At 45.6% G+C, this 13,019-nt stretch overlaps 46 pseudogenes; all 46 read right to left on the reverse strand.

The window, feature by feature from the left end:
- Positions 1-116: 116 nt before the first annotated feature.
- On the reverse strand, positions 117-235 carry LOC140091123 (5S ribosomal RNA; annotated as a pseudogene).
- Positions 236-305: 70 nt separating this feature from the next.
- Positions 306-424, reverse strand: LOC140081585 (5S ribosomal RNA; annotated as a pseudogene).
- A 251-nt stretch (positions 425-675) lies between these two features.
- LOC140080127 (5S ribosomal RNA) lies at positions 676-794 on the reverse strand (annotated as a pseudogene).
- A 70-nt stretch (positions 795-864) lies between these two features.
- On the reverse strand, positions 865-983 carry LOC140084166 (5S ribosomal RNA; annotated as a pseudogene).
- Positions 984-1,053: 70 nt separating this feature from the next.
- LOC140087233 (5S ribosomal RNA) lies at positions 1,054-1,172 on the reverse strand (annotated as a pseudogene).
- Positions 1,173-1,431: 259 nt separating this feature from the next.
- On the reverse strand, positions 1,432-1,550 carry LOC140081812 (5S ribosomal RNA; annotated as a pseudogene).
- A 70-nt stretch (positions 1,551-1,620) lies between these two features.
- Positions 1,621-1,739, reverse strand: LOC140099316 (5S ribosomal RNA; annotated as a pseudogene).
- Positions 1,740-2,171: 432 nt separating this feature from the next.
- On the reverse strand, positions 2,172-2,290 carry LOC140080128 (5S ribosomal RNA; annotated as a pseudogene).
- Positions 2,291-2,360: 70 nt separating this feature from the next.
- Positions 2,361-2,479, reverse strand: LOC140084168 (5S ribosomal RNA; annotated as a pseudogene).
- Positions 2,480-2,738: 259 nt separating this feature from the next.
- On the reverse strand, positions 2,739-2,857 carry LOC140089741 (5S ribosomal RNA; annotated as a pseudogene).
- Positions 2,858-2,927: 70 nt separating this feature from the next.
- LOC140096181 (5S ribosomal RNA) lies at positions 2,928-3,046 on the reverse strand (annotated as a pseudogene).
- A 432-nt stretch (positions 3,047-3,478) lies between these two features.
- Positions 3,479-3,597, reverse strand: LOC140080129 (5S ribosomal RNA; annotated as a pseudogene).
- A 70-nt stretch (positions 3,598-3,667) lies between these two features.
- Positions 3,668-3,786, reverse strand: LOC140099317 (5S ribosomal RNA; annotated as a pseudogene).
- Positions 3,787-3,856: 70 nt separating this feature from the next.
- LOC140084169 (5S ribosomal RNA) lies at positions 3,857-3,975 on the reverse strand (annotated as a pseudogene).
- Positions 3,976-4,234: 259 nt separating this feature from the next.
- LOC140089742 (5S ribosomal RNA) lies at positions 4,235-4,353 on the reverse strand (annotated as a pseudogene).
- Positions 4,354-4,423: 70 nt separating this feature from the next.
- Positions 4,424-4,542, reverse strand: LOC140096182 (5S ribosomal RNA; annotated as a pseudogene).
- A 251-nt stretch (positions 4,543-4,793) lies between these two features.
- On the reverse strand, positions 4,794-4,912 carry LOC140080130 (5S ribosomal RNA; annotated as a pseudogene).
- Positions 4,913-4,982: 70 nt separating this feature from the next.
- LOC140099318 (5S ribosomal RNA) lies at positions 4,983-5,101 on the reverse strand (annotated as a pseudogene).
- A 259-nt stretch (positions 5,102-5,360) lies between these two features.
- Positions 5,361-5,479, reverse strand: LOC140089743 (5S ribosomal RNA; annotated as a pseudogene).
- Positions 5,480-5,549: 70 nt separating this feature from the next.
- On the reverse strand, positions 5,550-5,668 carry LOC140080131 (5S ribosomal RNA; annotated as a pseudogene).
- A 70-nt stretch (positions 5,669-5,738) lies between these two features.
- LOC140091429 (5S ribosomal RNA) lies at positions 5,739-5,857 on the reverse strand (annotated as a pseudogene).
- A 251-nt stretch (positions 5,858-6,108) lies between these two features.
- LOC140091124 (5S ribosomal RNA) lies at positions 6,109-6,227 on the reverse strand (annotated as a pseudogene).
- Positions 6,228-6,297: 70 nt separating this feature from the next.
- On the reverse strand, positions 6,298-6,416 carry LOC140081586 (5S ribosomal RNA; annotated as a pseudogene).
- A 70-nt stretch (positions 6,417-6,486) lies between these two features.
- LOC140084170 (5S ribosomal RNA) lies at positions 6,487-6,605 on the reverse strand (annotated as a pseudogene).
- A 259-nt stretch (positions 6,606-6,864) lies between these two features.
- On the reverse strand, positions 6,865-6,983 carry LOC140089744 (5S ribosomal RNA; annotated as a pseudogene).
- A 70-nt stretch (positions 6,984-7,053) lies between these two features.
- On the reverse strand, positions 7,054-7,172 carry LOC140080132 (5S ribosomal RNA; annotated as a pseudogene).
- Positions 7,173-7,242: 70 nt separating this feature from the next.
- LOC140099320 (5S ribosomal RNA) lies at positions 7,243-7,361 on the reverse strand (annotated as a pseudogene).
- Positions 7,362-7,793: 432 nt separating this feature from the next.
- LOC140080134 (5S ribosomal RNA) lies at positions 7,794-7,912 on the reverse strand (annotated as a pseudogene).
- Positions 7,913-7,982: 70 nt separating this feature from the next.
- Positions 7,983-8,101, reverse strand: LOC140099321 (5S ribosomal RNA; annotated as a pseudogene).
- Positions 8,102-8,171: 70 nt separating this feature from the next.
- On the reverse strand, positions 8,172-8,290 carry LOC140084171 (5S ribosomal RNA; annotated as a pseudogene).
- A 259-nt stretch (positions 8,291-8,549) lies between these two features.
- On the reverse strand, positions 8,550-8,668 carry LOC140089746 (5S ribosomal RNA; annotated as a pseudogene).
- A 70-nt stretch (positions 8,669-8,738) lies between these two features.
- LOC140096183 (5S ribosomal RNA) lies at positions 8,739-8,857 on the reverse strand (annotated as a pseudogene).
- Positions 8,858-9,108: 251 nt separating this feature from the next.
- LOC140080135 (5S ribosomal RNA) lies at positions 9,109-9,227 on the reverse strand (annotated as a pseudogene).
- A 70-nt stretch (positions 9,228-9,297) lies between these two features.
- Positions 9,298-9,416, reverse strand: LOC140099323 (5S ribosomal RNA; annotated as a pseudogene).
- Positions 9,417-9,864: 448 nt separating this feature from the next.
- LOC140080136 (5S ribosomal RNA) lies at positions 9,865-9,983 on the reverse strand (annotated as a pseudogene).
- A 70-nt stretch (positions 9,984-10,053) lies between these two features.
- LOC140091430 (5S ribosomal RNA) lies at positions 10,054-10,172 on the reverse strand (annotated as a pseudogene).
- Positions 10,173-10,423: 251 nt separating this feature from the next.
- Positions 10,424-10,542, reverse strand: LOC140091125 (5S ribosomal RNA; annotated as a pseudogene).
- Positions 10,543-10,612: 70 nt separating this feature from the next.
- LOC140081587 (5S ribosomal RNA) lies at positions 10,613-10,731 on the reverse strand (annotated as a pseudogene).
- Positions 10,732-10,982: 251 nt separating this feature from the next.
- LOC140086518 (5S ribosomal RNA) lies at positions 10,983-11,101 on the reverse strand (annotated as a pseudogene).
- A 70-nt stretch (positions 11,102-11,171) lies between these two features.
- On the reverse strand, positions 11,172-11,290 carry LOC140084172 (5S ribosomal RNA; annotated as a pseudogene).
- Positions 11,291-11,360: 70 nt separating this feature from the next.
- LOC140087234 (5S ribosomal RNA) lies at positions 11,361-11,479 on the reverse strand (annotated as a pseudogene).
- Positions 11,480-11,738: 259 nt separating this feature from the next.
- Positions 11,739-11,857, reverse strand: LOC140081813 (5S ribosomal RNA; annotated as a pseudogene).
- A 70-nt stretch (positions 11,858-11,927) lies between these two features.
- Positions 11,928-12,046, reverse strand: LOC140099324 (5S ribosomal RNA; annotated as a pseudogene).
- A 432-nt stretch (positions 12,047-12,478) lies between these two features.
- Positions 12,479-12,597, reverse strand: LOC140080137 (5S ribosomal RNA; annotated as a pseudogene).
- Positions 12,598-12,667: 70 nt separating this feature from the next.
- On the reverse strand, positions 12,668-12,786 carry LOC140099325 (5S ribosomal RNA; annotated as a pseudogene).
- A 70-nt stretch (positions 12,787-12,856) lies between these two features.
- On the reverse strand, positions 12,857-12,975 carry LOC140084173 (5S ribosomal RNA; annotated as a pseudogene).
- Positions 12,976-13,019: the final 44 nt, after the last annotated feature.

Here is a 13,019-nt window from a genome sequence, read left to right on the forward strand (position 1 = left end):
GCGATCTGACGAGAGCAGGCACATTCAGCTTAGAATGGCCGTTGACAGCAGCTGTTCAATTTGAACCTTCTTTTACTATCTCATAGAGAAACTAACACAATTTTAAGGTTCAAAAAGGTCAACAGAACTTGGGATTCCCAGCCAGTCTCCCATGCTGGTACTTGCCAAGCCTTAAGCTTCATTGTTGCTGCGATCTGACGAGAGCAGGCACATTCAGCTTAGAATGGCCGTTGACAGCAGCTGTTCAATTTGAACCTTCTTTTACTATCTCATAGAGAAACTAACACAATTTTCAGGTTCAAAAAGGTCAACAGAACTTGGGATTCCCAGCGAGTCTCCCATGCTGGTACTTGCCAAGCCTTAAGCTGCATTGCTGCTGCGATCTGACGAGAGCAGGCACATTCAGCTTAGAATGGCCGTTGACAGCAGCTGTTCAGTTTGAACCTTCTTTTACTATCTCATAGAGAAACTAACACAATTTTCAGGTTCAAAAAGGTCAACGGAACTTGGGATTCCCAGCCAGTCTCCCATGCTGGTACTTGCCAAGCCTTAAGCTGCTGCGATCTGATGAGAGCAGGCACATTCAGCTTAGAATGGCCGTTGACAGCAGCTGTTCAATTTGAACCTTCTTTTACTATCTCATAGAGAAACTAACACAATTTTCAGGTTCAAAAAGGTCAACAGAACTTGGGATTCCCAGCCAGTCTCCCATGCTGGTACTTGCCAAGCCTTAAGCTGCATTGCTGCTGCGATCTGACGAGAGCAGGCACATTCAGCTTAGAATGGCCGTTGACAGCAGCTGTTCAATTTGAACCTTCTTTTACTATCTCATAGAGAAACTAACACAATTTTCAGGTTCAAAAAGGTCAACGGAACTTGGGATTCCCAGCCAGTCTCCCATGCTGGTACTTGCCAAGCCTTAAGCTGCATTGATGCTGCGATCTGACGAGAGCAGGCACATTCAGCTTAGAATGGCCGTTGACAGCAGCTGTTCAATTTGAACCTTCTTTTACTATCTCATAGAGAAACTAACACAATTTTCAGGTTCAAAAAGGTCAACGGAACTTGGGATTCCCAGCCAGTCTCCCATGCTGGTACTTGCCAAGCCTTAAGCTGCATTGATGCTGCGGTCTGACGAGAGCAGGCACATTCAGCTTAGAATGGCCGTTGACAGCAGCTGTTCAGTTTGAACCTTCTTTTACTATCTCATAGAGAAACTAACACAATTTTCAGGTTCAAAAAGGTCAACGGAACTTGGGATTCGCAGCCAGTCTCCCATGCTGGTACTTGCCAAGCCTTAAGCTGCATCGCTGCTGTGATCCGACAAGAGCACGCACATTCAGCTTAGAATGGCCGTTGACAGCAGCTGTTCAATTTGAACCTTCTTTTACTATCTCATAGAGAAACTAACACAATTTTCAGGTTCAAAAAGGTCAACAGAACTTGGGATTCCCAGCCAGTCTCCCATGCTGGTACTTGCCAAGCCTTAAGCTGCATTGCTGCTGCGATCTGACGAGAGCAGGCACATTCAGCTTAGAATGGCTGTTGACAGCAGCTGTTCAATTTGAACCTTCTTTTACTATCTCATAGAGAAACTAACACAATTTTCAGGTTCAAAAAGGTCAACGGAACTTGGGATTCCCAGCCAGTCTCCCATGCTGGTACTTGCCAAGCCTTAAGCTGCATTGCTGCTGCGATCTGACGAGAGCAGGCACATTCAGCTTAGAATGGCCGTTGACAGCAGCTGTTCAGTTTGAACCTTCTTTTACTATCTCATAGAGAAACTAACACAATTTTCAGGTTCAAAAAGGTCAACGGAACTTGGGATTCCCAGCCAGTCTCCCATGCTGGTACTTGCCAAGCCTTAAGCTGCTGCGATCTGACGAGAGCAGGCACATTCAGCTTAGAATGGCCGTTGACCGCAGCTGTTCAATTTGAACCTTCTTTTACTATCTCATAGAGAAACTAACACAATTTTCAGGTTCAAAAAGGTCAACAGAACTTGGGATTCCCAGCCAGTCTCCCATGCTGGTACTTGCCAAGCCTTAAGCTGCTGCGATCTGATGAGAGCAGGCACATTCAGCTTAGAATGGCCGTTGACAGCAGCTGTTCAATTTGAACCTTCTTTTACTATCTCATAGAGAAACTAACACAATTTTCAGGTTCAAAAAGGTCAACAGAACTTGGGATTCCCAGCCAGTCTCCCATGCTGGTACTTGCCAAGCCTTAAGCTGCATTGCTGCTGCGATCTGACGAGAGCAGGCACATTCAGCTTAGAATGGCCGTTGACAGCAGCTGCCTAATTTCTACTTTCTTTTACTATCTCAAAGAGAAACTAACACAATTTTCAGGTTCAAAAAGGTCAACGGAACTTGGGATTCCCAGCCAGTCTCCCATGCTGGTACTTGCCAAGCCTTAAGCTGCATTGATGCTGCGATCTGACGAGAGCAGGCACATTCAGCTTAGAATGGCCGTTGACAGCAGCTGTTCAGTTTGAACCTTCTTTTACTATCTCATAGAGAAACTAACACAATTTTCAGGTTCTAAAAGGTCAACGGAACTTGGGATTCGCAGCCAGTCTCCCATGCTGGTACTTGCCAAGCCTTAAGCTGCATCGCTGCTGTGATCCGACAAGAGCACGCACATTCAGCTTAGAATGGCCGTTGACAGCAGCTGTTCAATTTGAACCTTCTTTTACTATCTCATAGAGAAACTAACACAATTTTCAGGTTCAAAAAGGTCAACGGAACTTGGGATTCCCAGCCAGTCTCCCATGCTGGTACTTGCCAAGCCTTAAGCTGCATTGCTGCTGCTATCTGACGAGAGCAGGCACATTCAGCTTAGAATGGCCGTTGACAGCAGCTGTTCAATTTGAACCTTCTTTTACTATCTCATAGAGAAACTAACACAATTTTCAGGTTCAAAAAGGTCAACAGAACTTGGGATTCCCAGCCAGTCTCCCATGCTGGTACTTGCCAAGCCTTAAGCTGCATTGCTGCTTCGATCTGACGAGAGCAGGCACATTCAGCTTAGAATGGCTGTTGACAGCAGCTGTTCAATTTGAACCTTCTTTTACTATCTCATAGAGAAACTAACACAATTTTCAGGTTCAAAAAGGTCAACGGAACTTGGGATTCCCAGCCAGTCTCCCATGCTGGTACTTGCCAAGCCTTAAGCTGCTGCGATCTGACGAGAGCAGGCACATTCAGCTTAGAATGGCCGTTGACCGCAGCTGTTCAATTTGAACCTTCTTTTACTATCTCATAGAGAAACTAACACAATTTTCAGGTTCAAAAAGGTCAACAGAACTTGGGATTCCCAGCCAGTCTCCCATGCTGGTACTTGCCAAGCCTTAAGCTGCTGCGATCTGATGAGAGCAGGCACATTCAGCTTAGAATGGCCGTTGACAGCAGCTGTTCAATTTGAACCTTCTTTTACTATCTCATAGAGAAACTAACACAATTTTCAGGTTCAAAAAGGTCAACAGAACTTGGGATTCCCAGCCAGTCTCCCATGCTGGTACTTGCCAAGCCTTAAGCTGCATTGCTGCTGCGATCTGACGAGAGCAGGCACATTCAGCTTAGAATGGCCGTTGACAGCAGCTGCCTAATTTCTACTTTCTTTTACTATCTCAAAGAGAAACTAACACAATTTTCAGGTTCAAAAAGGTCAACGGAACTTGGGATTCCCAGCCAGTCTCCCATGCTGGTACTTGCCAAGCCTTAAGCTGCATTGCTGCTGCGATCTGACGAGAGCAGGCACATTCAGCTTAGAATGGCCGTTGACAGCAGCTGTTCAATTTGAACCTTCTTTTACTATCTCATAGAGAAACTAACACAATTTTCAGGTTCAAAAAGGTCAACGGAACTTGGGATTCCCAGCCAGTCTCCCATGCTGGTACTTGCCAAGCCTTAAGCTGCATTGATGCTGCGATCTGACGAGAGCAGGCACATTCAGCTTAGAATGGCCGTTGACAGCAGCTGTTCAGTTTGAACCTTCTTTTACTATCTCATAGAGAAACTAACACAATTTTCAGGTTCTAAAAGGTCAACGGAACTTGGGATTCGCAGCCAGTCTCCCATGCTGGTACTTGCCAAGCCTTAAGCTGCATCGCTGCTGTGATCCGACAAGAGCACGCACATTCAGCTTAGAATGGCCGTTGACAGCAGCTGTTCAATTTGACCCTTCTTTTACTATCTCATAGAGAAACTAACACAATTTTCAGGTTCAAAAAGGTCAACGGAACTTGGGATTCCCAGCCAGTCTCCCATGCTGGTACTTGCCAAGCCTTAAGCTGCATTGCTGCTGCTATCTGACGAGAGCAGGCACATTCAGCTTAGAATGGCCGTTGACAGCAGCTGTTCAATTTGAACCTTCTTTTACTATCTCATAGAGAAACTAACACAATTTTCAGGTTCAAAAAGGTCAACAGAACTTGGGATTCCCAGCCAGTCTCCCATGCTGGTACTTGCCAAGCCTTAAGCTGCATTGCTGCTTCGATCTGACGAGAGCAGGCACATTCAGCTTAGAATGGCTGTTGACAGCAGCTGTTCAATTTGAACCTTCTTTTACTATCTCATAGAGAAACTAACACAATTTTCAGGTTCAAAAAGGTCAACGGAACTTGGGATTCCCAGCCAGTCTCCCATGCTGGTACTTGCCAAGCCTTAAGCTGCTGCGATCTGACGAGAGCAGGCACATTCAGCTTAGAATGGCCGTTGACCGCAGCTGTTCAATTTGAACCTTCTTTTACTATCTCATAGAGAAACTAACACAATTTTCAGGTTCAAAAAGGTCAACAGAACTTGGGATTCCCAGCCAGTCTCCCATGCTGGTACTTGCCAAGCCTTAAGCTGCATTGCTGCTGCGATCTGACGAGAGCAGGCACATTCAGCTTAGAATGGCCGTTGACAGCAGCTGCCTAATTTCTACTTTCTTTTACTATCTCATACAGAAACTAACACAATTTTCAGGTTCAAAAAGGTCAACGGAACTTGGGATTCCCAGCCAGTCTCCCATGCTGGTACTTGCCAAGCCTTAAGCTGCATTGCTGCTGCGATCTGACGAGAGCAGGCACATTCAGCTTAGAATGGCCGTTGACAGCAGCTGTTCAGTTTGAACCTTCTTTTACTATCTCATAGAGAAACTAACACAATTTTCAGGTTCAAAAAGGTCAACGGAACTTGGGATTCGCAGCCAGACTCCCATGCTGGTACTTGCCAAGCCTTAAGCTGCATCGCTGCTGTGATCCGACAAGAGCACGCACATTCAGCTTAGAATGGCCGTTGACAGCAGCTGTTCAATTTGAACCTTCTTTTACTATCTCATAGAGAAACTAACACAATTTTCAGGTTCAAAAAGGTCAACGGAACTTGGGATTCCCAGCCAGTCTCCCATGCTGGTACTTGCCAAGCCTTAAGCTGCATTGCTGCTGCTATCTGACGAGAGCAGGCACATTCAGCTTAGAATGGCCGTTGACAGCAGCTGTTCAATTTGAACCTTCTTTTACTATCTCATAGAGAAACTAACACAATTTTCAGGTTCAAAAAGGTCAACAGAACTTGGGATTCCCAGCCAGTCTCCCATGCTGGTACTTGCCAAGCCTTAAGCTGCATTGCTGCTGCGATCTGACGAGAGCAGGCACATTCAGCTTAGAATGGCCGTTGACAGCAGCTGTTCAATTTGAACCTTCTTTTACTATCTCATAGAGAAACTAACACAATTTTCAGGTTCAAAAAGGTCAACGGAACTTGGGATTCCCAGCCAGTCTCCCATGCTGTTACTTGCCAAGCCTTAAGCTGCATTGCTGCTGCGATCTGACGAGAGCAGGCACATTCAGCTTAGAATGGCCGTTGACAGCAGCTGTTCAGTTTGAACCTTCTTTTACTATCTCATAGAGAAACTAACACAATTTTCAGGTTCAAAAAGGTCAACGGAACTTGGGATTCCCAGCCAGTCTCCCATGCTGTTACTTGCCAAGCCTTAAGCTGCTGCGATCTGACGAGAGCAGGCACATTCAGCTTAGAATGGCCGTTGACAGCAGCTGTTCAATTTGAACCTTCTTTTACTATCTCATAGAGAAACTAACACAATTTTAAGGTTCAAAAAGGTCAACAGAACTTGGGATTCCCAGCCAGTCTCCCATGCTGGTACTTGCCAAGCCTTAAGCTTCATTGTTGCTGCGATCTGACGAGAGCAGGCACATTCAGCTTAGAATGGCCGTTGACAGCAGCTGTTCAATTTGAACCTTCTTTTACTATCTCATAGAGAAACTAACACAATTTTCAGGTTCAAAAAGGTCAACAGAACTTGGGATTCCCAGCGAGTCTCCCATGCTGGTACTTGCCAAGCCTTAAGCTGCATTGCTGCTGCGATCTGACGAGAGCAGGCACATTCAGCTTAGAATGGCCGTTGACAGCAGCTGTTCAATTTGAACCTTCTTTTACTATCTCATAGAGAAACTAACACAATTTTCAGGTTCAAAAAGGTCAACGGAACTTGGGATTCCCAGCCAGTCTCCCATGCTGGTACTTGCCAAGCCTTAAGCTGCATTGATGCTGCGATCTGACGAGAGCAGGCACATTCAGCTTAGAATGGCCGTTGACAGCAGCTGTTCAGTTTGAACCTTCTTTTACTATCTCATAGAGAAACTAACACAATTTTCAGGTTCTAAAAGGTCAACGGAACTTGGGATTCGCAGCCAGTCTCCCATGCTGGTACTTGCCAAGCCTTAAGCTGCATCGCTGCTGTGATCCGACAAGAGCACGCACATTCAGCTTAGAATGGCCGTTGACAGCAGCTGTTCAATTTGAACCTTCTTTTACTATCTCATAGAGAAACTAACACAATTTTCAGGTTCAAAAAGGTCAACGGAACTTGGGATTCCCAGCCAGTCTCCCATGCTGGTACTTGCCAAGCCTTAAGCTGCATTGCTGCTGCTATCTGACGAGAGCAGGCACATTCAGCTTAGAATGGCCGTTGACAGCAGCTGTTCAATTTGAACCTTCTTTTACTATCTCATAGAGAAACTAACACAATTTTCAGGTTCAAAAAGGTCAACAGAACTTGGGATTCCCAGCCAGTCTCCCATGCTGGTACTTGCCAAGCCTTAAGCTGCATTGCTGCTGCGATCTGACGAGAGCAGGCACATTCAGCTTAGAATGGCCGTTGACAGCAGCTGCCTAATTTCTACTTTCTTTTACTATCTCATAGAGAAACTAACACAATTTTCAGGTTCAAAAAGGTCAACGGAACTTGGGATTCCCAGCCAGTCTCCCATGCTGGTACTTGCCAAGCCTTAAGCTGCATTGCTGCTGCGATCTGACGAGAGCAGGCACATTCAGCTTAGAATGGCCGTTGACAGCAGCTGTTCAGTTTGAACCTTCTTTTACTATCTCATAGAGAAACTAACACAATTTTCAGGTTCAAAAAGGTCAACGGAACTTGGGATTCCCAGCCAGTCTCCCATGCTGGTACTTGCCAAGCCTTAAGCTGCTGCGATCTGACGAGAGCAGGCACATTCAGCTTAGAATGGCCGTTGACCGCAGCTGTTCAATTTGAACCTTCTTTTACTATCTCATAGAGAAACTAACACAATTTTCAGGTTCAAAAAGGTCAACAGAACTTGGGATTCCCAGCCAGTCTCCCATGCTGGTACTTGCCAAGCCTTAAGCTGCTGCGATCTGATGAGAGCAGGCACATTCAGCTTAGAATGGCCGTTGACAGCAGCTGTTCAATTTGAACCTTCTTTTACTATCTCATAGAGAAACTAACACAATTTTCAGGTTCAAAAAGGTCAACAGAACTTGGGATTCCCAGCCAGTCTCCCATGCTGGTACTTGCCAAGCCTTAAGCTGCATTGCTGCTGCGATCTGACGAGAGCAGGCACATTCAGCTTAGAATGGCCGTTGACAGCAGCTGCCTAATTTCTACTTTCTTTTACTATCTCAAAGAGAAACTAACACAATTTTCAGGTTCAAAAAGGTCAACGGAACTTGGGATTCCCAGCCAGTCTCCCATGCTGGTACTTGCCAAGCCTTAAGCTGCATTGCTGCTGCGATCTGACGAGAGCAGGCACATTCAGCTTAGAATGGCCGTTGACAGCAGCTGTTCAATTTGAACCTTCTTTTACTATCTCATAGAGAAACTAACACAATTTTCAGGTTCAAAAAGGTCAACGGAACTTGGGATTCCCAGCCAGTCTCCCATGCTGGTACTTGCCAAGCCTTAAGCTGCATTGATGCTGCGATCTGACGAGAGCAGGCACATTCAGCTTAGAATGGCCGTTGACAGCAGCTGTTCAGTTTGAACCTTCTTTTACTATCTCATAGAGAAACTAACACAATTTTCAGGTTCTAAAAGGTCAACGGAACTTGGGATTCGCAGCCAGTCTCCCATGCTGGTACTTGCCAAGCCTTAAGCTGCATCGCTGCTATGATCCGACAAGAGCACGCACATTCAGCTTAGAATGGCCGTTGACAGCAGCTGTTCAATTTGAACCTTCTTTTACTATCTCATAGAGAAACTAACACAATTTTCAGGTTCAAAAAGGTCAACGGAACTTGGGATTCCCAGCCAGTCTCCCATGCTGGTACTTGCCAAGCCTTAAGCTGCATTGCTGCTGCTATCTGACGAGAGCAGGCACATTCAGCTTAGAATGGCCGTTGACAGCAGCTGTTCAATTTGAACCTTCTTTTACTATCTCATAGAGAAACTAACACAATTTTCAGGTTCAAAAAGGTCAACAGAACTTGGGATTCCCAGCCAGTCTCCCATGCTGGTACTTGCCAAGCCTTAAGCTGCATTGCTGCTTCGATCTGACGAGAGCAGGCACATTCAGCTTAGAATGGCTGTTGACAGCAGCTGTTCAATTTGAACCTTCTTTTACTATCTCATAGAGAAACTAACACAATTTTCAGGTTCAAAAAGGTCAACGGAACTTGGGATTCCCAGCCAGTCTCCCATGCTGGTACTTGCCAAGCCTTAAGCTGCTGCGATCTGACGAGAGCAGGCACATTCAGCTTAGAATGGCCGTTGACCGCAGCTGTTCAATTTGAACCTTCTTTTACTATCTCATAGAGAAACTAACACAATTTTCAGGTTCAAAAAGGTCAACAGAACTTGGGATTCCCAGCCAGTCTCCCATGCTGGTACTTGCCAAGCCTTAAGCTGCATTGCTGCTGCGATCTGACGAGAGCAGGCACATTCAGCTTAGAATGGCCGTTGACAGCAGCTGCCTAATTTCTACTTTCTTTTACTATCTCATAGAGAAACTAACACAATTTTCAGGTTCAAAAAGGTCAACGGAACTTGGGATTCCCAGCCAGTCTCCCATGCTGGTACTTGCCAAGCCTTAAGCTGCATTGCTGCTGCGATCTGACGAGAGCAGGCACATTCAGCTTAGAATGGCCGTTGACAGCAGCTGTTCAGTTTGAACCTTCTTTTACTATCTCATAGAGAAACTAACACAATTTTCAGGTTCAAAAAGGTCAACGGAACTTGGGATTCGCAGCCAGACTCCCATGCTGGTACTTGCCAAGCCTTAAGCTGCATCGCTGCTGTGATCCGACAAGAGCACGCACATTCAGCTTAGAATGGCCGTTGACAGCAGCTGTTCAATTTGAACCTTCTTTTACTATCTCATAGAGAAACTAACACAATTTTCAGGTTCAAAAAGGTCAACGGAACTTGGGATTCCCAGCCAGTCTCCCATGCTGGTACTTGCCAAGCCTTAAGCTGCATTGCTGCTGCTATATGACGAGAGCAGGCACATTCAGCTTAGAATGGCCGTTGACAGCAGCTGTTCAATTTGAACCTTCTTTTACTATCTCATAGAGAAACTAACACAATTTTCAGGTTCAAAAAGGTCAACAGAACTTGGGATTCCCAGCCAGTCTCCCATGCTGGTACTTGCCAAGCCTTAAGCTGCATTGCTGCTGCGATCTGACGAGAGCAGGCACATTCAGCTTAGAATGGCCGTTGACAGCAGCTGTTCAATTTGAACCTTCTTTTACTATCTCATAGAGAAACTAACACAATTTTCAGGTTCAAAAAGGTCAACGGAACTTGGGATTCCCAGCCAGTCTCCCATGCTGTTACTTGCCAAGCCTTAAGCTGCATTGCTGCTGCGATCTGACGAGAGCAGGCACATTCAGCTTAGAATGGCCGTTGACAGCAGCTGTTCAGTTTGAACCTTCTTTTACTATCTCATAGAGAAACTAACACAATTTTCAGGTTCAAAAAGGTCAACGGAAATTGGGATTCCCAGCCAGTCTCCCATGCTGTTACTTGCCAAGCCTTAAGCTGCTGCGATCTGACGAGAGCAGGCACATTCAGCTTAGAATGGCCGTTGACAGCAGCTGTTCAATTTGAACCTTCTTTTACTATCTCATAGAGAAACTAACACAATTTTAAGGTTCAAAAAGGTCAACAGAACTTGGGATTCCCAGCCAGTCTCCCATGCTGGTACTTGCCAAGCCTTAAGCTTCATTGTTGCTGCGATCTGACGAGAGCAGGCACATTCAGCTTAGAATGGCCGTTGACAGCAGCTGTTCAATTTGAACCTTCTTTTACTATCTCATAGAGAAACTAACACAATTTTCAGGTTCAAAAAGGTCAACAGAACTTGGGATTCCCAGCGAGTCTCCCATGCTGGTACTTGCCAAGCCTTAAGCTGCATTGCTGCTGCGATCTGACGAGAGCAGGCACATTCAGCTTAGAATGGCCGTTGACAGCAGCTGTTCAGTTTGAACCTTCTTTTACTATCTCATAGAGAAACTAACACAATTTTCAGGTTCAAAAAGGTCAACGGAACTTGGGATTCCCAGCCAGTCTCCCATGCTGGTACTTGCCAAGCCTTAAGCTGCTGCGATCTGATGAGAGCAGGCACATTCAGCTTAGAATGGCCGTTGACAGCAGCTGTTCAATTTGAACCTTCTTTTACTATCTCATAGAGAAACTAACACAATTTTCAGGTTCAAAAAGGTCAACAGAACTTGGGATTCCCAGCCAGTCTCCCATGCTGGTACTTGCCAAGCCTTAAGCTGCATTGCTGCTGCGATCTGACGAGAGCAGGCAAATTCAGCTTAGAATGGCCGTTGACAGCACCTGTTCAATTTGAACCTTCTTTTACTATCTCATAGAGAAACTAACACAATTTTCAGGTTCAAAAAGGTCAACGGAACTTGGGATTCCCAGCCAGTCTCCCATGCTGGTACTTGCCAAGCCTTAAGCTGCATTGATGCTGCGATCTGACGAGAGCAGGCACATTCAGCTTAGAATGGCCGTTGACAGCAGCTGTTCAATTTGAACCTTCTTTTACTATCTCATAGAGAAACTAACACAATTTTCAGGTTCAAAAAGGTCAACGGAACTTGGGATTCCCAGCCAGTCTCCCATGCTGGTACTTGCCAAGCCTTAAGCTGCATTGATGCTGCGGTCTGACGAGAGCAGGCACATTCAGCTTAGAATGGCCGTTGACAGCAGCTGTTCAGTTTGAACCTTCTTTTACTATCTCATAGAGAAACTAACACAATTTTCAGGTTCAAAAAGGTCAACGGAACTTGGGATTCGCAGCCAGTCTCCCATGCTGGTACTTGCCAAGCCTTAAGCTGCATCGCTGCTGTGATCCGACAAGAGCACGCACATTCAGCTTAGAATGGCCGTTGACAGCAGCTGTTCAATTTGAACCTTCTTTTACTATCTCATAGAGAAACTAACACAATTTTCAGGTTCAAAAAGGTCAACAGAACTTGGGATTCCCAGCCAGTCTCCCATGCTGGTACTTGCCAAGCCTTAAGCTGCATTGCTGCTGCGATCTGACGAGAGCAGGCACATTCAGCTTAGAATGGCTGTTGACAGCAGCTGTTCAATTTGAACCTTCTTTTACTATCTCATAGAGAAACTAACACAATTTTCAGGTTCAAAAAGGTCAACGGAACTTGGGATTCCCAGCCAGTCTCCCATGCTGGTACTTGCCAAGCCTTAAGCTGCATTGCTGCTGCGATCTGACGAGAGCAGGCACATTCAGCTTAGAATGGCCGTTGACAGCAGCTGTTCAGTTTGAACCTTCTTTAACTATCTCATAGAGAAACTAACACAATTTTCAGGTTCAAAAAGGTCAACGGAACTTGGGATTCCCAGCCAGTCTCCCATGCTGGTACTTGCCAAGCCTTAAGCTGCTGCGATCTGACGAGAGCAGGCACATTCAGCTTAGAATGGCCGTTGACCGCAGCTGTTCAATTTGAACCTTCTTTTACTATCTCATAGAGAAACTAACACAATTTTCAGGTTCAAAAAGGTCAACAGAACTTGGGATTCCCAGCCAGTCTCCCATGCTGGTACTTGCCAAGCCTTAAGCTGCTGCGATCTGATGAGAGCAGGCACATTCAGCTTAGAATGGCCGTTGACAGCAGCTGTTCAATTTGAACCTTCTTTTACTATCTCATAGAGAAACTAACACAATTTTCAGGTTCAAAAAGGTCAACAGAACTTGGGATTCCCAGCCAGTCTCCCATGCTGGTACTTGCCAAGCCTTAAGCTGCATTGCTGCTGCGATCTGACGAGAGCAGGCACATTCAGCTTAGAATGGCCGTTGACAGCAGCTGCCTAATTTCTACTTTCTTTTACTATCTCAAAGAGAAACTAACACAATTTTCAGGTTCAAAAAGGTCAACGGAACTTGGGATTCCCAGCCAGTCTCCCATGCTGGTACTTGCCAAGCCTTAAGCTGCATTGCTGCTGCGATCTGACGAGAGCAGGCACATTCAGCTTAGAATGGCCGTTGACAGCAGCTGTTCAATTTGAACCTTCTTTTACTATCTCATAGAGAAACTAACACAATTTTCAGGTTCAAAAAGGTCAACGGAACTTGGGATTCCCAGCCAGTCTCCCATGCTGGTACTTGCCAAGCCTTAAGCTGCATTGATGCTGCGATCTGACGAGAGCAGGCACATTCAGCTTAGAATGGCCGTTGACAGCAGCTGTTCAGTTTGAACCTTCTTTTACTATCTCATAGAGAA

Source organism: Engystomops pustulosus, chromosome 9, assembly GCF_040894005.1.
Source record: "Engystomops pustulosus chromosome 9, aEngPut4.maternal, whole genome shotgun sequence".
NCBI classification, from domain to species: domain Eukaryota; kingdom Metazoa; phylum Chordata; class Amphibia; order Anura; family Leptodactylidae; genus Engystomops; species Engystomops pustulosus.